Source organism: Pinus tabuliformis, chromosome 1_2 (assembly GCF_031772625.1).
Source record: "Pinus tabuliformis cultivar Carrire ecotype Pingquan chromosome 1_2, CPIR1, whole genome shotgun sequence".
NCBI classification, from domain to species: Eukaryota; Viridiplantae; Streptophyta; class Pinopsida; order Pinales; family Pinaceae; genus Pinus; species Pinus tabuliformis.
This window is the reverse complement of record NC_142298.1, coordinates 1,004,694,952-1,004,719,856: the sequence shown is the minus strand read 5'-3', so window position 1 is coordinate 1,004,719,856 and position 24,905 is coordinate 1,004,694,952.

Here is a 24,905-nt window from a genome sequence, read left to right as displayed (position 1 = left end):
CCCCATTTTCATAGGGATAGATGGAGTATGCTATGGGCATACCAGATGTATTTAGAGTAGTGGAATCCAAACACATTTTGATGATGTGGTTCACCATTTGTTTATGTTATGTTATGGAATCTAGAGGTTCTTCTAAATGGGGAAGAATAATGGTACTAGAGTTGAAACTACTAGATGCACTAGGAGGGTTGGGGAGAATTACTTCTCCTAGACTCTAAAAAATGGATGCCCCCTTACCCAAACATTGGGTGGAAATCTAATGGCCATAAGGTGGATATGGATTGAACTCATGGGTTTGAATTAAGGGGTGGTTAAACCAATCGACCTCACCATGAATGAATTATTTGGACTCCATAGCATATTGGTCATGGGTATGCTGCAGAAGGAATTATGCACGATGGTGCATATCATCCCAAGGATAATCATGGGTGGTCATAGCTTCCATGATGTCTTCATCAAAGTGGAAGAAGGACGAACTGGAGGAAGAAATAGCACATGATGGCGAAGAGCTACCTCAAGAATATTCATGAGAGGTAAGGTTCACATATGCATCGTCAAGGGCAGGAGACATATGACTAGTATATAGAATATCTACCAATGTTGAGACCAAGGTGTTCTTCAAAGAAGGTTCAACATAATCACAAGAGGAGACGTCAAGGGAGTTCCAAGGCATCAATCTCATGGATGACGATAGGTAGAGAATAGGAGTGGTACTATCCATCATCTCGACATCATGAGGAGGGATCACAATGGGTGTTTGAGAGACCTCCTGTTCCGGTGTAGTAGTGGGATCAAAATCCACAGGTAAAGGAGAGGTGGAATCATTATGGGAGACCTCTAATTCACGAAGCACTTGAAGTGTATCACAAAAGTCTTCGAGACGGAGACAGTGATGGAAATGTTGGCCATAGTATTCACACAAAGCACATGGATGGTTTGTGGGTAACGATCTAATATTCTTAGTTGACTCAAGTAAGGTGACATGGACCTCATGAATGTTAGAATCGGGGAAGGTATCGATGACCACATCCTTAACATGAGGGAGTTCAGGATAGTTATTAGTGGCAAGACTGAAAACATCACACAAAGGACAAGGAGGAAGAGGCTTTGGTGGCTTAGGAGGAGTTGGAGTTGCTAGGGGAGCTTGTCTTTGGTTCCCTTTTTCTAGGATTTTCGCCCTTGCCAGATGCTTTCACAATAGGAGTAGGCTCATGTTGAGGTTGGTATGGAACTGAAGCAAAGACAGGGGTAGGAACAAATGATTGGACTGGGGTCAAAGCAATGTAAGGTTTCAATTGATTAGGTGGAGTGTTTGTGGGAGGATCGATGTACCAGACTGAGGTCCCCAAGGTAATGTTAGGTAAACTCAATGTAGCCATGAAAGGTGTAGAATACATGTGAGGAGGTGGAAATAAGAACGATATCTGACTAGAAGGATAATGGCATGGAGGAACTTCTCTGCAATGGTTAAGGCATGGGGGAATAATTACGAGCTAAAATAGATTAGGGGAGAGACCATATGAAGGAAATGATCCTTGAGGAGTAATACTGGTAGGTTGGGTTGAGTTAGGCACAACACATTGTGGAGGTGCAGTCTACTGTGAAGGCATACCAAACTGTCTGTGGGTAGCGCGCGATGCTTGGAGCATGCAAACACTAGATGAGCTAGGATCAAAAGGGGTAAGAGGTGGACCATAGTAAGAACTAAGAAACGTGTAATATTTGTAGACTCCTGCAAAGACATATGAGATAGTCTTATTGTCAGCCATGGAAGAAATGTTGGACTGAGGTGAAGTCTGGGCTTTTGGATCATAGTATGTCAACTGATCAATGGTAACAATCTTTCCATTGTGGGGAAATCACATCTTATGATGAACCGCATATGTGAAAACTAACATGGCATAAGTATAACTATGACGCAAAAGGATGTTATAGTCTAAGGGAGCATCAATGACTTCAATGTCAATACAGACGGTCTTGCTAGAAATTATGACTGGGCAGTTGCAATATAAGCCAAGGGGTTGTGAAGGATGACCATCCCAGGCCCAAAGAGTGAAGGCAGATGAGGATATGTCAGGGGAACCAAGTTGCTTCCAAACACTAGAAGCCATCACATAGGTAGAGGTGCCATTGTCAATGATACACCACTGAAAAGTGGCATTTCTAATGGAGACTGGTATTTGAAATGCAACAGATGAAAGTAGGGGAGGATTTTATGACTTGTCAACAAAGACAATAATCTTATCATCTTGAGGATCCATGACACCCAGAGTAGATATTAGAGATTTTTTTTGTGATGGGCACGTCTGGAGGATTTCCAACATTGAGATGGCAGTAGGAGATTGTGCCAAGTCATCTACTATGTTATATGTATGGGCAGCTTTGGCAAAAATAACATTTCGATGTAACGGACCTTTGGGGATCTTGGAAATAACATCAGCCTTAGGTGGAGGGATTCGTAAGGTACCATTGGGTAACAAAAGAGGCTCGGTGGAAACTTTGGGTTGGGACTCAGTTCTAGACTTAGCGGGTGGCTTCTCATACTGGCGTGATCGAGTCTGAAGGTTGACTTGATCGGTATTTATATCATCAAAAATCATCATAAGAATTTGATAGTCATGGTGACCAGATGGTGGAGTTGGTTGAGTTTCCTAACCTTGTGTAGGTTGAGTAGCTATGTATCCTTGGTGAGGGAAAGGATTCGTAAGCACAACTGTTTGAGATGAAGCGGGAGGGGGAGGAGGGGATGTGGGATGTGATCCTCAAGAAGATGCTTGATCTTCCCATACTTTTCACATCTAAGGTAAAAGAGGGAACTCATGGGTATAATGACCGTATATGCTGCAACAGGCACAAGGTTTGTTCATATGAATACCCTTAATCTGCTTGGGTTGACTGCCCTATTGCTGGGTTGCGGGATTAGGTTGAGGACCCTGAGGGGCATTGGGTGGAGGACCATGGTTACCTTGGTTACCTTGAGACTATTGGTTCCTATTACCCTTCCCCTTTTTCCTTTTCTTAGGGCTAGGGGGATTGGGTCCACTCTTTTGAGCATACACTTGTCCTTCTGGAGGAGGTGGTTACTACGGTGGAGGGGGAACATGCATGAGAGGTTGGGGCACTAGTGCCAGAAGAGCTGGAGTGGTAGGCTATGCTTACTAATAATAAGGAGATGGTGAAACATTGGTATAAGCAAGTGGTGCAATAGTTGGCCCTAACATCTGTTTATTCGGATAGGGATATGAATATGGCATGCTGGGACCTGGTTAAGGGGGTCCCTAAGGTGGATTTTGGGAGGGATAATTGTAAAGTGAATTGTTCCCTCCTTCAGGTGGATCATAACTCATCTGGGCTGGAGCATATGGTTGGGGATGTGAAATTGTTCCAAATATGTCATCCGCAGCATGATATGCCCCAGTGCATTGGCAGCACTAGGCTGAGGCAGATCGGGGATGAAAGTGTAAATGTAACCTAAATGGGCATAGATCAGATCAAATTTTAGAGCTATTTGGAGTGCGTCTTCCTCAGATTAGGGGAAGTGAGATGTTTTTTTCAATTGGGGCGAATAGTGATCTAAGTAACCAATCCATATAGACTCAGTCTTCGAAGTCAAGAGCTCTATAGATGCTCCTCCTTCTGTGCCATTCCTGAACATGGTTGGAAAAGCGAGTGGAAGAATTTTGACATAAATAAGTTAAAATATCGATACCAATATCATAATGGAGAGGTACCTGGAAATATGAATGAAAGGTTGTGGAAAGAGTCGCTAAAGTGGAATGGGATGCTTTGGGTTGGTCCACATACCACTTAGCAACAACTCTAGTGAGCGTGCATTGGAACAAACAAATACGAATGGAGTCTTTAGTTATGGAATTTGATGAACACCACATATGGAAGGAGCGAACATGGTTAGTTGGATCTTCTCCAAGATTACCTTCAAACATTGGGATGTTTCAAGGGATTTTAGAAGGCATTGTTATCCATGTGGGATCATGGAGAAGTGGATCATTGATAAGCTGACCAAAATCTAGAAGACTTAAACCATCCATAAAAGGAAGAAAGGGGCTAGGAGTGACCACACTAGTGGGGGTTCTGGTGGTGGGGTTACAATGGTTAGCACCTGGGTTACCACCCTGGTTTCCCGCACACACATTATTTCCTGATATAGTGGCGACATGGGGTTGAGAAGATGTGGAATCAGAGGATGAACTGTATGAATCAGTAGAATCAGAATCAAGAGCACAATGATGACTTGATGGAGGGTTGGGAGGATGTACTCTAACTTGACGGGGAGGAGTAATATGGCCTAATGGGAACTGAGGGTGAAGACCTCGAATTCGATGCGACAAATGCCTAGGAGGCACAATGATGTCTAGACTAAAGGGTGATGATTGTTGAAGAATCAAGGGAATTTATGTATAATAGGATTCTTCTAAACTTGATAACAATTTGTGAAGCACTTTTCCAATTTATCTTAGTTTCGTCTTCTTCTTATTATTAGTTTGTGTGTTTACTTCATCAAACTACTACCAAAACATAATAAACAAGAACACAAGATATTGGCTCTTTGCCAGGGCCAAAACCTCTCTCTCTTAGAGAGGAAAACCCTTTCGTAAATTTCTCTTATTGAAGCTTCTTATTGCTCAATGCCAAACCCTAGACCCTTGACTAGAAAATCCTCCAAGCATAAGTCAAGTCCTTCCTCCTTCCTACACTTTGTTCACTGACACTTAGTCCTCCTTCTTCCGACACTTCGTTCTCCTTCTTCTAGCACTTTTCTCTTCTTACAATTGTTGGTAGTCCTTGTTGTACTTTCCCTAAAAGAGACACTTATCCTTGGTCTCTAGTGAAGCCCTTCAGTAATTATTATTTCTTCCTTCTTCTTGACCAATTGAGCTCCTTCTTCAATGTGTAGGTACAGACTTGATATGACAGTTCTATAGCCCTAAATTCTCACACGTGTGGGAGGTTTAGTAGTGTATTTGGTTCCTTTCTCCTTTGCATGAGAGAGTCTCTTCTTCACTCTAGTGGGAGGCCTTGTAGGCCTAAGTTTCAAGCCCAAACGAAGATGAATATATGACTGTGTTTTTGTTGTTGATATAGCCACAGACTGCCCTCCTTTTTCTCGCATGTGTGACTATACTTTGCCCTAGAAGTAGTCCCAAAACTTTTATTTTATTCCTTGTTTCTTTATTGCACTTGGAGACCCCTTAAACTTAGTCCTTCTTCACTTTTCCTTGACTTATATTGCTCGCTGATTTCAGTGGTGAGTATTCATCATTATGAGGGAGTGGACAGCCTCTATATATATAGGACTATCCCTCCTTTAGTCTGACTTGAGGCCAACTTGTTGACTGTAGGACGACTTGGTGTTTCTTCATCATTTTTGTTGCTAAGAGGATGTCATTGCATGGAGGGGACTTGACTTTTCTTGGAGATATTTCCTTTGACTCTTATACAATTTTATACATAGTGTAACATGCCCTTAAGGGTCTTCAATAAATACATTGACTCTTTGACTTCCTAGAAGCACTTAAATATGTGCTTGACATACTTCAATGAGAAAGAAACTCATGATAAATATAACAAAAATAATATTTCTTTTCTTGAATAAATACAAATATCAAAAGTAAATTTATGAAGACCTAACCTAGTTACACTTTCTTCAGCAATCCCTCTTAACTAGGGAGGTATTCATAAATCATTACAAGGTGTTTTGCTATTTTTCAATCTTGAAGAATTCACATAAGAGAAACCGGATTGGAAATCCATCTGTTATAGCATTATAGTAACCAACATTGTCCATAGCAAGGCTTTGACTAACATATCTATCTCTCATTAGATTAGAGCACAATGTTGGTGAGACCAATGACTTATAGACACCTTAGTCATTGTCTCTCAAGGTACACACCCACCCGACTGTTCACTGAGTATGACCTTCTAGGACTATTATTTTCTTGGGTTCCAAGCCCTCAAAGAATATCAGTCCTCTTGCCTACTCTTTTCTTAGATTCCCTACACATCCTCAAAGAGTATCAAATGCCAGATGATTACCAAATCCTACCATTCTTTCTTCCCAAGTGAAGACAAGAATGTTGTGTCTATCTCTTCCTCTCAATTGAGGAAGATATGCCCAAGTATGCTCTGACAAGGTACTTATCCAAGTTACTTTGTAATTGTGAACTTGTTATAACTCCCTCTTAGCTAGGGACTTGTCCATTCATCATCAACTTCTTTTTCATGGGTCCTTCAATTGCTTGATCTCCTTCTTTGATGTCATGAGTTATTTGTTTTAAATTCTTCTTAGTAGGGCACCATCCATCAATCACTTTCCTTCTTGGCTTGTCATGTCATTTCTTCTTCGTGGAAAGTATCCTTCTAGATGTGTGTCTGGTTCTTTCATCATCTAGATACTCCTTTGTCATCTATCTATTCTTTTAGAATACTTATCACATATATGCTTAGTTGTACTTGTTTGTTTCCATGCTTCAATGTGGTAGCCCTTAAAGACTTCATCCTGACTTGCTTCAACATTAGATAGTTCTTTTTTTTTATGGCCTCTTCATCATGACATCATCATAGAGTTGAATTAACTATCTACACCTTAATATATCCAAGGCCTTCATATGCGTCAAGGGTCCTTTTATCTTTTTCTTCCTTTGTCATAGTTTTCATGCCTTCTTTTGGGAGATGTCTTTAATGGATATTGTCGGATAATTATTCCTTATGCCCATGTTTTTCTTCACGTGCTTGATCTCTTTCTCCATTTTCTTCTTCTTGAGTTGTTTACATAACAACCTTATACTTCCCCATGAGAGCACTTTCTTCTTTTCCTTCTTACTTGGACTAGTTAGTGTTTCTTCTTCACATGTCTTTTAGTTAGTAATATTGTACTCCTTAGGAGAGTATTTTCTTCTTCACTTGCCTCATGGAGTAGTCAACAACCTTATGTTTCTTATGTGAGAACTTATCTTGTTGAATTGTACATGCTCTTAAGTATGTATCTGACGAAAGAGATATTTTTTTACTTCATCATGTCTTATATCAATTCTCGTGACTTTAATAATATATAAGATGAAATGACTTTACCTTTTAGTGCATACATACCTCATATTTGTTCTTCTTTGATCATCTCGGATTCATTTGATGGTCCTTCTTGATTAATGTAGCCCTTCTTTGCTTCGTCCATTCTTGCCTACACATCATTCTTCCTTGTATTCCACGAATGGAATTCTTGTTGACACATCTATTCTTATTTATGAATCTTCTTTTGAAGATTTTTTTCATTGGATCTTGTAGATCCTCATCCTGCAAATGTCTCTTTCTTTTGATGATGTTGGCCTTCTAGGATTTACAATCATGATCACTTATTCTTTTATCATGGATTAGGTCTTATAATAGGTATGATCCTTCTATATGAATATCTTGAGCTATATGTACACTGTGCTCCTATATTCTAGCAGATATTTCTAACCATGCATTTTGTTCTATTTCTAAATGCTCCTTCTACATGAGTATTTTGAACTCTATGTACATCATGCTTCTAGATTCTAGAAGATGTTTCTAGCCATGTATTTTCATTCTATTCCTACATGCTCCTATACTACTCAAAACTTTGAAACAAGACTTTAAGTAAAGAAGTAGAAGTAGTTATAGTAGAGATATGGATGATCTTCCTTCTTTTGCTTCTTGTATTCTTCTTTAACCTCTTGATTCATGTGAGCTTCTTCCCGTTTTATTTTGTTGTTGTTTTCCTTCTTAAGTTTTGGACAATTCCTTTTGTAGTGTCCATATTCTTGGCATCCAAAGCATTGGATTTTGGACATATATCTATTATTTTTTCTTCGTGGACCAAATTTACCAAATTTTCCCTTTTTCTTGGCCATGGTTACAAATTCTTTCTCCTTTGATCCCACATCCTCTTTTTCTTTGAGTCTAGTTTCCTCTATCTTGCATAGAGACCATAATTCACTTACTGGGGTAGCTTCCTTCTTGGCATATATGCTTGATGTGAAGTTGTCCCAATCCTCAGATAGAGCATTAAGTAATACGATTTTCATTTCTCTATCAGACATGACTTCTCCCAGCTCTTGAAGTTGATTCCTCATCTTAGAGATCTTCATGAAATGTGGATCTATTCATTCCTTTGATATCTTCATCTTATACAAATCATTTCGAAGAGATGTCACTTCTCTAGTTGTGCTTACTGAGAATAGCTCTATTAGCTTGTCATAGATTTCTTTTGATGTTTCAAGTTTCGAGACATAAGGAATGAGAGAGTCTTAGATGGATTCTATTAGAACTCTTTGAGCTCTTGTCTCATCCTTATTGTACTTGGCTAAGTCTTTAATTTTTTGCTTAGTAGGGATAGTGATATTCCCTTTTATGTGTTCTAGAAGTTCATTCTCCTTGAGAAGTAAATCAGTCCTCTTCTTCCATGCAAGGAAGTTAGGGATCCCAACCAATTTATTTCTTTCCTTGCAAAAAGACATTGATGTATAATCAAAAGTGGACATATACTTACTCGATAGAGCTTGAGATGTAGTGGAATTTCATTATTATTGAAGACTTGATGGCTTGCCTTCCTTGGATCTTGATGTTCTTTAAGTTGCTTTCTTCAAATGGACTTGATTGATTGCTTGATGACTTGGCTTGTAGTGTTTTTCCTTTTGAAGATGGTGTGGCTTGATGTAGGTCCATCCTTGATTTTCTCTTCTTTTAGGTGCCTTTATACAAAAGGATTCTACTTTTTCTTTGTATTCTTCTTGTAGTCCTTTCTTGTCCTTGATGAGATTTAGACTTTTTGGCTTGATGCTTTAACTTTTTAGATGTCCTTCCTTGATGAATGTTCTTGAGATGCCTTTTCTTGATGTGTCACCTAAGCTTTGATCCCATGTTGAAGAATCAAGGGAAGTTATGTATAATAGGATTCTTCTATACTTGATAACAATTGGTGAAGCACTTTTCCAGTTTATCTTATCTTGATCTTCTTCTTATTATTAGTGTGTGTGTTTACTTCTACTTCTTATAAGAAACAAGAACATAAGATATTGGCTCTCTGTTAGGGACAAAACCTCTCTCTCTTAGAGAGGAAAACCCTTTAGTAAATTTCTATTATTGAAGATTCTTATTGATCAATGCCAACCCTAGACCCTTGACTAGAAAATCCTCCAAGAACAAGTAAATTCCTTCTTCTTTCCTGCACTTTGTTCCCCGGAACTTAGTCCTCCTTCTTTCGGCACTTTGTTCTCCTTCTTCCATCACTTTTCTCTTCTTACAATTGTTGGTAGTCCTTGTTGTACTTTCCCTACAAGAGACACTTACCCTTGGTCTCTAGTGAATCCCTTCACTAATGATTATTTATTCCTTCTTCAATGTGTAGGTACAAACTTGATATGACAATTCTACAGCCCTAAATTCTCGCACGTGTGGGAGTATTAGTAGTGTATTTGGTTCCTTTCTCCTTCGTATGAGAGAGTATATTCTTTGCTCTAGTGGGAGGCCTTGTAGTCCTAAGTTTCAATCCCAAACCAAGATGAATATATGACTGTGATTTTGTTGTTGATATAACTATATACTGCCCTCCATTTCTCATATATGTGACTGTACTTTTCCCTAGAAACAATCCCAAAACTTTTCTTTTCTTCCTTCTTTCTTCGCTACACTTAGAGACCCCTTAAACTTCATCCTTCTTTACTTTTCCTTGACTTCTCTTGCTCACTAATTTCAGAGGTGAGTATTGGTCGTTATGAGGGAGTGGACAAGCTCCATATATAGAGGATTATCCCTCCTTTAGGCCAACTTGAGGCCGACTTGGTGTTTCTTCATCATTTTTGCTACTAGGAGGATGTTGTTGCATAGAGAGGATTTGACTTTGCTTGGAGATATTTCCTTTGACTCTTATACAAGTTTATACATAGTGTAACATGCCCTTAAGGGTCTTCAATAAATACATTGACTCTTTTAGTTCCTAGAAACACTTAAATATGTACTTGAACTACTTCAATGAGAAAGAAACCCATTGATAAATATAACAAAAATAACATTTATTTTCTTGAATAAATGCAAATATCAAAAGTACATTTATGAAGTCCTAACCTAGTTACACTTTCTTAAAAAATGATAGGAATAAAAGAGAAAGAAACAACAAGAAAACACCTATGTAGTGGTTCCAAGTGTAAACTAAGTATCTTAATGAGGTTACTCTAATACAAGCAAACATGTGTTATCAAAGAAAAAAACCTCTAGACTATATGTGATCTAAATCCTCAAACAATCCTATATCTACTTTTTTAGATGGTCTTCCAAAGAACTTCTTAATTGATGGATTATGATCCTCGCAAGCGGAGATGTCCAAGAAAGGTGGGGTAGAGGAGCAATTGCTTCACATAGTCAGTCCTATAAGGTGTTTTCCTAATATTGGTCACTACGGTTACCTCGTCCCACGAGGATGGTAGAGTCTTAAGCTTCTTGGTATTCATCCACTGCACAGAATTCCCTACCACGGGTTGGGTAGCCCTGAGGAGAAGTGCTAGCACGATGACCTAGCCTAACCCCCTTTGAATCGGGTTTTTGATGCACTTTGACTTTGACCATTAGGGAAAATTTTAAGAACACCCCCTAAATTTACATGTATAATAAATGAGCGAATCTCCATGGTATATAGGAAAAATGGAAGGCGATTTTATCAATAATATGATATGTGTATATAATTTTTTGGCGAATCTCTCACCAAGCATGGCGAATATTTTACTCAATTATAAAATCTTGTGTTTATTGAATACACAAATGAAATCATTGCATTTCTTTAAAATATCTTTCGAAATCAAAATTACTGAAATTACATATTGATAACCTAGTGGGTTTAGGATAAAGTTCACCCGTGCCATTCACAAAAGCATGAGAAAAAACCTAATACTATATATAAAACCAAGAAAAATTCAAATTCATCACTTCTAGGGACCTCGTAACCACCCTGCCAATACACGAGTATGTTCCTATTTGCAATTAGAAAAATTACCCAAATTACAATCTGTTAACTCCAGCATATGTTGGAAAGTTAAAGAAGGATGACTAGTGCAATCAATCCATTCCTTTTAGCCCTGGATTTGTTTCAGTTTAAAACAGAAGTATACAAATATACTTGTCCAATGTCTATGCTTAAACCATTCACCTTAAGATGTTTTTACAATATAATTTCCTAAGTCTATTTAATATCTTCATTATCATAAAAACCAACCTATATCCATCTTAACTCCACATCTACCACTCTTAGGGGGATGAAATCTATTTATCCCTCTGATAACTTGGTAAACCCAGAATTAAGATGGATCTAAGATGATAGAATTTCCCCTTTAAATAGTCTATGCTCACATGAATACCATGGTATTACCATGGGTCAATACCATGGGTTATCATAGAGCTTAAAAATTACTATTAGTAATTTATAAAAATTAATAAAATTAATAGTTGATTTTTATTTTAACCAAGCTAAAATGTTTAACATACATTAAATTACAACATCCATTTTTACTCTTGATCGGATCAAATATTTTTTCACTCTATGCTAGTTTGCATATCACGATATTTGATACCTCTCGGGGGTTAGTAGATCCAGAGTAAAGATGGATCTATGCTGGTTTAATTCCCCCATTTAAATAGGCTACATTTAGTGAATACCATGGGTCAATACCATGTGCCATTTTGGTGAATACCATGGGTCAATACCATGTGCCATTTTTATTTTTATTAATACTAATATTAGGGTTAATAATGTTTTTTTGCATGGTATTAATAACAATGTAGTCCATGGTATTTGTCCCATAGTATTTTTCCCATAGGTTTCACCTAAATATAACGCATTTTTTGAGTGTTCGTAAATATAAGGTGACTTATGGAGTAAATATAAAAAAATGTTTTATTTGTTTACCATACCTCTCATTTATTTATATTTTTATTAATTTACCATACCTCTTTTACAAATATGGTATTTGGCCCATAGGATGCACTTAAATAAAACCTCTTTCTTGAGCCTTCATAAATAGAACGAGGGTTATGGACTAAATATAAAAAGAGGTTTTGTTTACTTACCATGCGTCTAGTTTATTTATATTTTTATTTATTTACCATACCTTTTGAGTAAGTATAAAAAGACATTTTATTTATTTACCATACCTCCACTTTACTTATATTTTTATTTGTTTACACCCTTGCATGTATATAAGGTGACTTATGGAGTAAATAGAAAAAATGTTTTATTTATTTACCATACCTCTCATTTATTTATATTTTTATTAATTTACCATACCTCTTTTATAAATATGGTATTTGGGCCTTTGGCCCATAGGATTCACTTAAATAAAACCTATTCTTGAAAATGGGCGAATGGATTCACTTAAATAAAACCTATTCTTGAAAATGGGCAAATGGAAGGTTGTAACTCCTAATTTCAAGGGCTAAATTTACCTTTTTTACCCTCTCCCTTAAAATAAGGTGGGCTATTTGAGGTGATTTGTAAAAATGTACTATGATACAAAATATTCGCCCACTAAAAATTTAAAACCCCTTAATTTCGCCAAAGGGCGAACATTTGCCCCTAAAATTTTCTATGTTGACCATGGGATGGTGAAGGAGTTTGAGCTCTTTGATATGTCAACTTCTATGTCTCAATAAAATCGACCGATGGGTGTTATTGGAAGCCTATCCCACCAACCCTACACCTACACTACAATGATTGTTTGGCCCTAATGTGCAAGTGGGCTTAATCTATGTGTATTGATTTATTAAAGTGTAGTGTTTCAAGTCTTGGCTTGACGCTGTTAACCAAGCTCACGTTCTCTTAAGGTGTGAGTGTGTGAAAATGATGTGTCAAGTGGATGAGTTAATTAAGAATGCTTCATGATGCCATGTGTTGTTGAAAGTAAAATGCTGAAATACTGTAAATAAATTTGAAAAGGACAAAAAAATAAAAAGCCAATCAAGCACAAAAAATCCCACCCACAAGGGCTACTAAGAAACTAAGAAAGAGAGGGAAAACAAGTTACTCAAAGCCACATAAAGAGGCCAAAATGATCTAATGTGAAGGGAATGGGATCTAAAGGCTCTAATTTGTTGTAAATGGTGCAGACAAACAACAAAAATCAGAGGTGAAAAATGCTGCATAGGATAGGTGTGAAGCTCTAAGACCTAGGATGCTCAAGGTTATCCTAAGGGGGGAAAGGAAAAATCGAACTCTAAAGCAGGAAAAGTTAAAGGAAACCTATCCAACAGATCTGAAAAGTAATGGATCAGATCTGGAAATCAATGGCTGAAAATGTTGAAAACCCTAGACTCCTCACTCAGTAAATTTCTTCCTAAGAATGTGGAGGTGTACTCTAAACCCTAGGGGGGATTTTTCCTTCCTCAAAGAGATAAATCAAGTGGATCTAGTCCCAAGGGAGACTAAAAATAGGAATGAAGTACCCAAACCAGTCTGTAGACAACACTCTTAGTAATTCTGTAAAAAAAATGAAAAAATTCTGAAAAAGTTCCAAAACACAGGTACTAACCTGTTTTTGATGAAATCGTAGTTTTCTGGCCAAAAAGTGTGCTATGCAACTCACTTATGGGGTTTAAAAGTGCACTCTTCTCTCGGGACTCTTGGTCAGTAGATCTTGTACAGATTTTTTCCTCTCTTGCTCGACTAGTACTTGTGACCTACAGAAAAGACCAGAAAACCAACAAAATCTAAAAATTTGACAAAATAGGGTTTAATACTATAAATAGAAATTGAGAGGCTAAAAATAGTTGTAGAAAACCTTGAAATTTTCTAAAAATTTGGTCACCTAAGAACATTGTTATTACACCAGTGGAGTCGCCATTTGTTAGTGTGAAATTTCTTGGAAAGTGTACCAAAAATACTTCATTTAAGTCACTAGATGACAAGTGAACCTAACAACAAGTTGATAGTTGTTGTTGATTCAGATTTGCAATAAAAATAGAAAACTTGTAGTAAAAGTAGATACGATCTAGACAGAAAGAAGCAATATAAAAAATCCAATGTAATAACCCAGTTGGAAAGACTTTTGAACGAATAAATCTTTTATTAATAGCAACCGGTGAAGGAGATCTACAAATGGGTCTGCAAGTCCCCCTCCGTGGGATGGGTCCTTTGATGTCCTTGATGATTTAGAAAAGGATTCTCTCTCTTAATATGTGAAAAACCCAAACAAAATGTGGAGAACTCAAAATGGGAGCTCAAAGAAAAAAGACGATAATGTTGACAATGATTATGATCATGGTGAGGAATGAATGAAAAGCCCTCCTATTTATAACAAAGTATGGATTTAATCTCAAAAATGGAGAATAATAAAATAATATTAACCAAATTTAGATCTAAACACTTGGAATACTTTATTATATTTATTGGAGAGGGCAAATATATTTAAAATGGTTAAATATCTTTATTTAGAAATAATTAACAAACAAAATGATTTATTAATTATTTCGCGAGAATTAAGAATGGTGTGAAATCAAAATAATTATTAAATAATGGTTTAATAATTATTCTAATAACAGAAATAAGGAAAATTAAATAAATATTGATTTATTTAAGTATTCTTGAGGGATTTAGTCAAATGTGACAAGGAATAATTACTTAAATAATGATTTAATAATTATTCCTAGAAAAATTAAATAAATAATGATTTATCTAATTATTCTCATGGAATTTTTTTATTTAAATCATAAAATAATTTAATAAAAGTGGTTTATTACATTATTTTTCATAGTGAAAGTGATTTGACTATGGTAAAATTAAATCTACATGGTGTATTTCAATCCACTTAGTTAGAAATGTCTAGGTGATCATTTTTTGGTGATAACAAACCTGCTCCTGTGTAGCTTGCATCCATGCCCATGCATTCTCCTTTTGTGAAAGTGCCCATGCTTCCACCTGTGTTGTCTTCTCAATACCATCCTCATTCATAAGTCCAAGAGTGGAGGACACAGGCACTGAGCCTAGCATAGATTGTAGCCCACCTATGATTCACCTCACAAGACGGGCATGCCCATTTTCTATGGGCCTAACATTCCTCTAAATCTAGTTACTGAGGGCAATGATTTTTTGCATCCTCTGATACCCAAACTCCACACTCAACTCCACCATAAATAGATCCATATCTTCCAGTGCCATTGGCTTGGTTTGCCACCTGTGTTCTATAGATTTTCATTATTCCACAATATCCTGGTATTCCAAGCTGTTGTTGGGCTTGTCATAGTGCACCCTTCAAGTGTGCTATATATTTGGCATCCCGCACACACTCATATTTCATTCTTGAGTCAACGTTATTGGCGTCCATTGTATTCTCATTACATCTCTACGTGTTTCATGCCCATGCCACATCCACCATGTTGATTTCCCATTCTACAATCAAATATGCTAACACTACCTCCTTTGACATTGCTCATTTTTTAGTATCCAATCGACCCCAATAGCCATCAACATCTCCAATAAATCCTTGCTGAGAAAATTCTCAAGTAGAGGCAGATCTTTAACCTTCTATGCAGGTCACTCGACTTTCTCCAACATCTTGTATTCAGTTATTTGATCCATCACTAACCACATCATATCTCCCTTGATTTCTTTTCAGATCTGTGATTAGATCTATCCAACCACCAAGCCATATAAACCCTTCGCAACAAAAGAGTCCCTCTGAAGCCAAAATGGCTCTAATACCAGATGAAGAAAACTAAATCGCAAAGAAAAACATATTTACGAATATTTACCTAGAGAAACAAAAAATAGCCAGTGACAAGTATTTACATAAATAATACACACAATATTTAACCAGGAAAAACCACACTCCGAGGGAAACCCACCCTAATGAAATTTCATTAGCCTTGGCCAAAACCCTGGCCAACCTAGCCAAGTGAGCTTGTTATGAAACCAACTCAAGAAAAAGATAGAAAAGATAGATCAACACCTTAAAATTCACCCTCTTCGAGGGGGCAACCTCCTTTACATTACATAAATAAAAAATTCTTGGATGATACAAATGAAAAGACCTCCTTTCTATATATAGGAGTCTAAGGGGTCATAACATAATCAGAGCCGACATAACAATAATAATTTAAGGGCACAATAATAACAATAGTGGGCTTCTATGTGGCACAATAGTAACAATATGGGCACTACATGGGTACATCAATACAATAAGTGGGTTGTACTAATAACAATAAGGGGTTACACTAGTAGTATAGGGGCCTAACATGCCCCTCTCCTTCAAAAAGTGTTGTCCTCAACACTTGAGTATTTCTTGATGCTTTTGTATAAAATTCTTGTCCTCCCATCTGGAATCTTCAGCAGGTAAGTTCTTCCACTTGATGAGATACTCTGAAATTGATCGATTTCGTAGCTGTCGGGTTCTTGTTTCTGTGACTGCTCTAGGTTCCAATATGATTTTTCCTTCCTCTTCAATTTCTGGCAATATTGTTTGAATTGGGATCTTTTGCAACTTTTGAATAAGTGGCCATACTTCTTCGTCCTTCTTCCATTCATCCCTTGCTTCGTTTATCCAATCTGGTTGGATAATAGAAATAGCACAAAACAATGCTTCCACATCCTCATCCTTGAAGAGTCTTCCCATTCGGTAAGGTCGCCATTTTTTAAGTGCATGTAGTATTGCCAACATTTCCTTCTCATAAATAGCTTGCTTGAGATGTAGCAATAAAAATACCCAATCACCTACATCAAAACATTTTTCACTACGATGTTGATCTACTTGTTGTTTCGTTTGATTTTGCGTGGAAGTGGCGTTATCCTTTAAAAGTTGGAGAACTTGTTGTTGATGCTTGATGTGATCTTTCTCTACTTGAACCTTTTTCTTCATGATATGTCCTTCTATCTCTAGATTTTGAGGAGTGGTAATTTCTTCCAACCCTTTACAAGATATGGTTGGATTCATTTCTTGATGCTTGATGTGATCTTTCACTTCTTGAACATTTTTCTTCTTGATATGTCCTTCTATCTTGATAGTTTGAGTGGTAATTTCGACCAATGAATTACAAGATATGGTTGGATTAATTTCTTCTTTCTCGATGTGATCTTTCACTTCTTGCACCTTTTTCTTCTTGATATGTCATTCTATCTTGAGAGTTTGAGGAGTGGTAATTCTTGCCAATAATTTACAAGATAAGGTCTGATTCATTTCTTCTTTCTCTGGGTTGGGGTCCTGGCATATATCCTCTTCTTTTGATATTTCTTGATCCTTTTCTTCCTCCTCTTCATATTCTATGTAAAATAATTTCTTCTCAGCACACTTATGACCTTTAGTGCATTTTCTATCACAATTGTAACAAAGCCCTTTTTCTCTTTTTTCTTCCAATTGTTGTGGTGTAACCCTTGTAGGTTGTGGAAGGCTGGGAGAAACAACACTTCCATCTTTATAGTTGTGAGGGGTATGCTTCCTGGTTTCCATAATTTTGTTTTCCATTATGTCACAAAGCCCTTTTACTCTTTCCAATTGTTGTGGTGTTGCTCTAACGAAGGTGTTGCTCTTTGTATCCTCATAATGTGCTATCATTTCCTCTATGAAAATTGACCATGTAACAAGTTGTTTATGAGAACAAAGCCCTTCATACCATAAAAATTGATCCGGTTCTAAATATGAAGATGCAATACATAACTTTTGTAATAGTGGTACACCATGTATATCAAAATATTGCTCCATCTGAAGTATCCAATTTACCGGATCCTTGCCATCAAACTTCCTCATCTTGCTTTTCCTTGATTTCAGGAGCTCAATATTGAAACGACTGTAACTCTGTACTTTCGGATCTTTAAGTTCTGAAATTGTGATCTATAGTAGCCCTCTATGTCCTCTTTCCAATTCCACCAGTCTCATCCAAATTGGATTCTCCAAGGATGAGTTATGCCAAATCTCCCACAGTGACCTGATTATAGACTAGTTCAGTAGAGCGAACTTGTATGACATGCCACGTGTCCCTGTTTCAACCTTTGGCTCTGAAAAATATACAAAAGAAACTAACGTCTGTCTTCTTTTTGTACCTTCTTACGAAATTTCAATCCGATGCTCAGAGAGAAAGTTATGACGATTTTCCCCAGGTCACCTGTTTGGAATGTAATTCAGGAGTCTACAAAAAGACCAACTTCCTCAGATCATATCTCCGCAAATATAGCGCGAAAAGCTCTAAAATTTGGACCCGAGGTTCAGTATGATTTCATCTCAAATGGGATTTTTTTTCACTTCTGAAATGTTGCAAAAAAAAAGTTATAGCGAGCCACGATGACCTTTTTGGAGTAGCGAAACCCTAGAATCCAAAGCTCTGATTCCAAATGTTATTAAACCAGCTCAAGAAAAAGATAGAAAAGATAGATCAACACCTTAAAATTCAGCCTCTTTGAGGGGGCAACCTCATTTACATTACATAAATGAAAAATTCTTGGATGATACAAATGAAAAGACCTCCTTTCTATATATAGGAGTCTAAGGGGTCATAATATAATCAAAGTCGAAATAACAATAATAATGTAAGGGCACAATAATAACAATAGTGGGCTTCTATGGGGCACAATAGTAACAATATGGGCACTACATGGGTACATCAATACAATAAGTGGGTTGTACTAATAACCATAAGGGGTTACACTAGTAGTATAGAGGCCCAACATGCCCCTCTCCTTCAAAAAGCGTTGTCCTCAACGCTTGAGTAGTTCTTGATGCTTCTATATAAAATCCTTGTCCTCCCTTGTGGAATCTTCAATGGGTAAGTTCTTCCACTTGATGAGATACTCTGAAATTGATCGATTTCGTAGCTGTTGAGTTCTTGTTTCTGTTACTCCTCCAGGTTCCAATATGATTTTTCCTTCCTCTTCAATTTCTAGCAATATTGTTTGAATTGGGATCTTTTGCAACTTTTGAATAAGTGGCCATACTTCTTTGTCCTTCTTCCATTCATCCCTTGCTTCATTTATCCAATCTGGTTGGATAATAGAAATAGCACAAAACAATTCTTCCACATCCTCATCCTTGAAGAGTCTTCCCATTCGGTAAGGTCGCCATTTTTTAAGTGCATGTAGTATTGCCAACATTTCCTTCTCATAAATAGCTTGCTTGAGATGTAGCAATAAAAATACCCAATCACCTACATCAAAAAAAATTTCACTACGATGTTGATCTACCTATTGATTTATTTGATTTTGCACCAAAGTGGCGTTATCCTTTAAAAGTTGGAGAACTTGTTGTTGATGCTCGATGTGATCTTTCACTACTTGAACCTTTTTCTTCTTGATATGTCCTTCTATCTCTAGAGTTTGAGGAGTGGCAATTTCTTCCAATCCTTTACAAGATATGGTCAGATTCATTTCTTGATGCTCGATGTGATCTTTCACTTCTTGAACATTTTTCTTCTTGATATGTCCTTCTATCTTGATAGTTTGAGGAGTGGTAATTTCGACCAATGAATTACAAGATATGGTTGGATTCATTTCTTCTTTCTCGATGTGATCTTTCACTTCTTGCACCTTTTTCTTCTTGATATGTCCTTCTATCTTGAGAGTTTGAGGAGTGGTAATTCTTGCCAATGCTTTACAAGATACGGTCTGATTCATTTCTTATTTTCCTGGGGTGGGGTCCTGGCATAGATCCTCTTCTTTTGATGTTTATTGATCATTTTCTTCCTCCTCTTCATATTCTATGTAAAATAATTTCTTCTCAGCACACTTATGACCTTTAGTGCATTTGCTATCACAATTGTAACAAAGCCCTTTTTCTCTTTTTTCTTCCAATTGTTGTGGTGTACCCCTTGTAGTTTGTGGAAGGCTAGGAGAAACAACACTTCCATCTTTATAGTTGTGAGGCGTATGCTTCCTGGTTTCCATAATTTTTCTTTCCACTATGTCACAAAGCCCTTTTACTCTTTCCAATTGTTGTGGTGTTGCTCTAAAGAAGGTGTTTCTCTTTGTATCCTCATAATGCGCTACCATTTCCTCCGTGAAAATTGACCACGTAACAAGTTGTTTACGAGAACAAAGCCCTTCATACCATAAAAATTGATCCGGTTCTAAATATGAAGATGCAATAAATACCTTTTGTAACAGTGGTACACCATGTAGATCAAAATATTGCTCCATCTGAAGTATCCAATTTACAGGATCCTTGCCATCAAACTTCCTCATCTTGCTTTTTCTTGATTTTAGGAGCTCGATCTTGAAATGATTGTAACTCTGTACTTTCGGATCTTTAAGTTCTGAAATTGCGATCTATAGTAGCCCTCTGTGTCCTCTTTCCAATTCCACCAGTCTGATCCAAATTGGATTCTCCAAGAAAGAGTTATGCACAACCTCCCAATATGACCTGATTATAGACCTTTCCAGAAGAGCAAACTTGTATGAAGTACCACATGTCACTGTTTCGACCTTTGGCACTGAAAAAGATATACAAGAAACTAAAGTCTGTCCTCTTTTTGTACCTTCTTACGAAATTTCAATCTGATGCTCAGAGAGAAAGTTATGAAGATTTTCCCCAGGTCACATGTTTGGAATGTAATTCAGGAGTCTGCAAAAATACCAACTTCCTCAGATCATATCTCCGCAAATAAAGTGCGAAAAGATCTGAAATTCAGAACCGATATTTAGCGCGATTTCTTCTTAAATGGGTTTTTTTTTTTAGCTTCTGAAACGTCGCATAAAAGAAGTTATAGCGAAAAATGCCACGACAACCTGTTTGGAGCAGCAAAACCCTAGAATCCAAAGCTTTGATACCAAATGTTATGAAACCAACTCAAGAAAAAGATAGAAAAGATAGATCAACACCTTAAAATTCAGCCTCTTTGAGGGGGAAACCTCCTTTACATTACATAAATCAACAATTCTTGGATGATACAAATGAAAAGACCTCCTTTCTATATATAGGAGTCTAAGGGGTCATAACATAATCAGAGCCGACATAACAATAATAATGTAAGGGCACAATAATAACAATAGTGGGCTTCTATGTGGCACAATAGTAACAATATGGGCACTACATGGGTACATCAATATAATAATTGGGTTTTACTAATAACAATAAGGGGTTACACTAGTAGTATAGGGGCCTAACAGAGCCTTCACTGCTCACCTCCCTGACCCCTTTACAATGAAGTCTTCCCAACCTTTTATATGCTCCATTACATGCAATACCATGGGTATATAATACCATGTGCCCCAAAACCACTATTTTTTAACCTGGTCAACCTTGACTCTAACCCTAAGTCAATTTTCCCTAACATAGGAGAGATTCACAAAGTCAATGCCTACTAGGGTTGTAATCGTTTCCTATCATTAGTAATACAAAAGTGCATTGTTTCTCCTACACATTATGTCTTGATTGTGCATATGTATAACATGAATCCTTGAGTTCTTATTTAGAGTTGTTTCTATATGTTATCTTGTATATTTTTTTCTCATGCTTGTTTTGGATGGTTAGCAAGTTCCACTTTTACAAATTGGAGTTGGTATTGGAGCTAAAAGGTAAGGAGAAGAAGGAAGCTTGTATTAGATTCCAAGAAGGTTTTCCTTTCATTTTCCAAAGATCTCTAAGGAAAAACATTATAGTTTTTTCTTGGTTGCTTTTAGACTAAGCCAATAGGTCTAGGAAGATCACTTATGTCCGTAGAAGGAATTTATCCACAAAACAACTTGGCAACTCCACTAGGGAATGAGATGCTCTTTAGCAATTTTCTTTGCCATAACCTTGAAGGACCTCTGTAGTCAATCTTATTTTTCTTTTTCAAACTATCATTGGACTTATGAAAGTTAGATTTTGAGCTTGATTAGTGTTTTTTCCTTGCTTTTCGTGAATATCTGACCCATCACATTTTTCCTTATGTGAAAGTGGGACTCATTTCAGTTTTCCTTCATGTAAAATATGATGAAGAAGTGACAGTGTGACTCATTTCAATTTCCCAATTCATTAAGTGTGACTCGTCGCATTAGTTTCTATAGTTTACCTACGAATATTCCTGGAAAATGAAAAAATTGATGCTTCCCTATCTTAGTTTCGAATTTGACTTGTTTTTCATGTTTTTCTAAGTCTCTCGTCTATGCTATCCTTAGTCAAGCTAACATTTATGTGAAATTTGAGTGTGATTTTTTTTATAAGAGATTGCTTCTTCTTTCCAATTAGGTTTTTTTTTTTTCATTTGGCTTGGTTATTGACTTGTTAAAAAAACTTTTCATATTACAGTAGCAATCTAATTGAATTGTTTTTTATTTAATAATATGGTCATATTTTCATTTTTCTTTACGTTGAAAATTCAAAGAAAAACAAGAGAAAGTTTCATTTTTTCATGCATTAGGGCTTTGAATTTTTTAATTGGAATAGTAAAATTTAAGATCTTGTTTGGAAGTTGTTGTTTTCTACATCATTGTTTGAAATTCATTCCCTTATTTATTTAGATCTTCATCGAATGAAAACACTGTTTTCTCATGGTAGTTGTCTTTTAGGAGTTCAGGTGAATTTGTTTCGATCCTTGAAATCGAAACTCTAATCAAGATAAACATTAAACTTTTATCAATGAATATAGGGAAAATTTGAAATACTAAAGATAGATCTAGTTGGTCTAGGCTAGAAGACATGTTCCAACGTCTCTAAACATAGGAGTTGCCATTAAATGTTTGTGTTACATTCTGCGGGTGGTCATTATTGTTGAAAAATGTGTAACTAGGTTCAATATTCATTAGTATGAAATGTATTCTTGTATATATAAAATGAAAAAGAAATTATTATTATTATTGGAGCATGGGTTTCATGCTCAAGTTCTTTTATTTTATAGGTCAAAGCACCCATTTAGTGCTTCTAGGGTTTGTACTAGGTATACGAGTCATTGTCATATATGGAAGATCCTATGGGCACATTGTAAATTGTAAAAGAAAAATTATTTTGTATTGAAAATGTCAAAATACCTCCAAGATCATATCGTCCTAATGAGTTGTCAAGTCGACCTACATGAAGAGCCACATCCACCCTTGAAGGAAGCATATATATAAGAGGAACTCGTCCTCCATTTGGATCATTCATTCACTCATATATTATACAAAGAAGGCAGAATAAGAAGTTCGAAGAAGGAAGTGAGAAGAAGATAAGGACGAAGAAAGTTGAAGTGTTTGGGTCTCTCTCCATTCTTCTGGAAGTGCGAAGTTAGGGTTTCTATGCTGGGCTAGTATGTGGTTCAATTTTAGAAGCAAGAGAGAAGGAATGAAACTGAAGGTCTCTTAGGGAATCTTACTAGCCGTAGGACTGAATTCAAGGCAAGCAAGTTCAAGCGGAAGGTAGTTAGAGGGAGATCGAAGTCTCTTATAGAAGTTACAAGAGTTATAACAGTTATTGAGGAGAAGAATTTCGGATCTACTAGGAGGTCGAAGATATTTCAGCAGGAGGTCGAGGAAGACTTGATCTTGGAGGGTATTTGTCTTAGTCTAGGTAATGGTATACGTAAATTGAAATATTTGAAAGACAAGAAGATAATTCATGGGTTTTCCCCTCAAGAGGATGGGTTTTGGCCCTGGCTTGCAGCCTATATATTGTGTCATTGTTCTTACTGATTTGGTAGTTGTTTGATGTATTTCACATTGAAATAATAAAGATCAAAGCTAATAAGTAAAAACATAACACAAACATTTATCAAGTTAAGAGAATTAGCATATGCATTGCCCTATTGAATTCTCAACATGGTATTATAGCATTGGTTCTCTAAGGGCATTATGAAGATCTCCTCTACAATGAAGAAGGTCATCAAAAGGATTGCAAGCCATCTCAAGAAAGGTATCAAAGAAGTATGGAGTCTAATATTCTCTTCAAAGAAGGTATCACTCAAAGAAAGAGATGAGGGACTCTTCTTGGCTCTCTCTGGGACATTCCAAGTCAAAGACATCTGGGTGATTGATAGCGGTGCAGCAAAGGCACATGACTAGTCACTCCCACCAATTGAAGACCTTTTCAAAAGGAAAATATGCATACTCTGTGGAACTTGGAGACAACAAAATCTATCCAATGAAAGACATTGGATCATGATCCATAAGGCTCGAAGATGGAACCAACATCCACCTCAAAAAAATTCTATTTGTTCCAGGTTTGCACAAAATATACTTTCTATTTCAAGCTTAGAAGATAAAGGAGATAGATTATACTTCATTGATGGTAAAGTAGTTCTATGGGAAAAAGAGTCAAGCATATAACAATCAAAAGTGATTGGCGTTCGAGAAGGAAGTCTCTACAAATTAATATCTCCCGTAAACCATGACCTAGTCCACACTAAGATTAGTCCATGTGAACTTTAGCGTCGAAGGTTTGGTCATTTACATTTCAAGATACTTCCAACTCTAAATTCCATAGTAGATGGAATACCAAATCTTGAGGATCATGAAGTTGTCTGCAAAGGATGTGCATTGGGAAAAATACCAAGAGATAATTTGGAAGGAGCACTTCATGGTCGAAACAAATCTTAGATCTCATTCACTCTAATATGTGTGGCCCTATGACTCCAAAATCACTTGGATGACATATTTATATGTCACATTCATAGATGATCACTCAAGAAATGCCTCGGTTTACTTAATGAAAATTGAGGATGAAGTATTTACTAAATTTCAAGAATTCAAAGCCAAAGTGGAGAACCTTAAAGAAAGAAGAATAAAGATACTAATATCTAATAATGGAGGAGAATAAACATCCAAATAGATTATAGCATTCTGTAATGAATCTAGGTTTAAGAGGGAGTTGATAGTTCCATACAATCCTGAACAAAATGGAGTTGTAGAAAGAAAGAACAGATCCATTGAAGAAAGTGTAAAAGCAATGTTACATGATCAAGATCTACCTAAGTTTCTGTGGGGTGAGGCAACTAGGATAGAAGTCTACATACAAAAT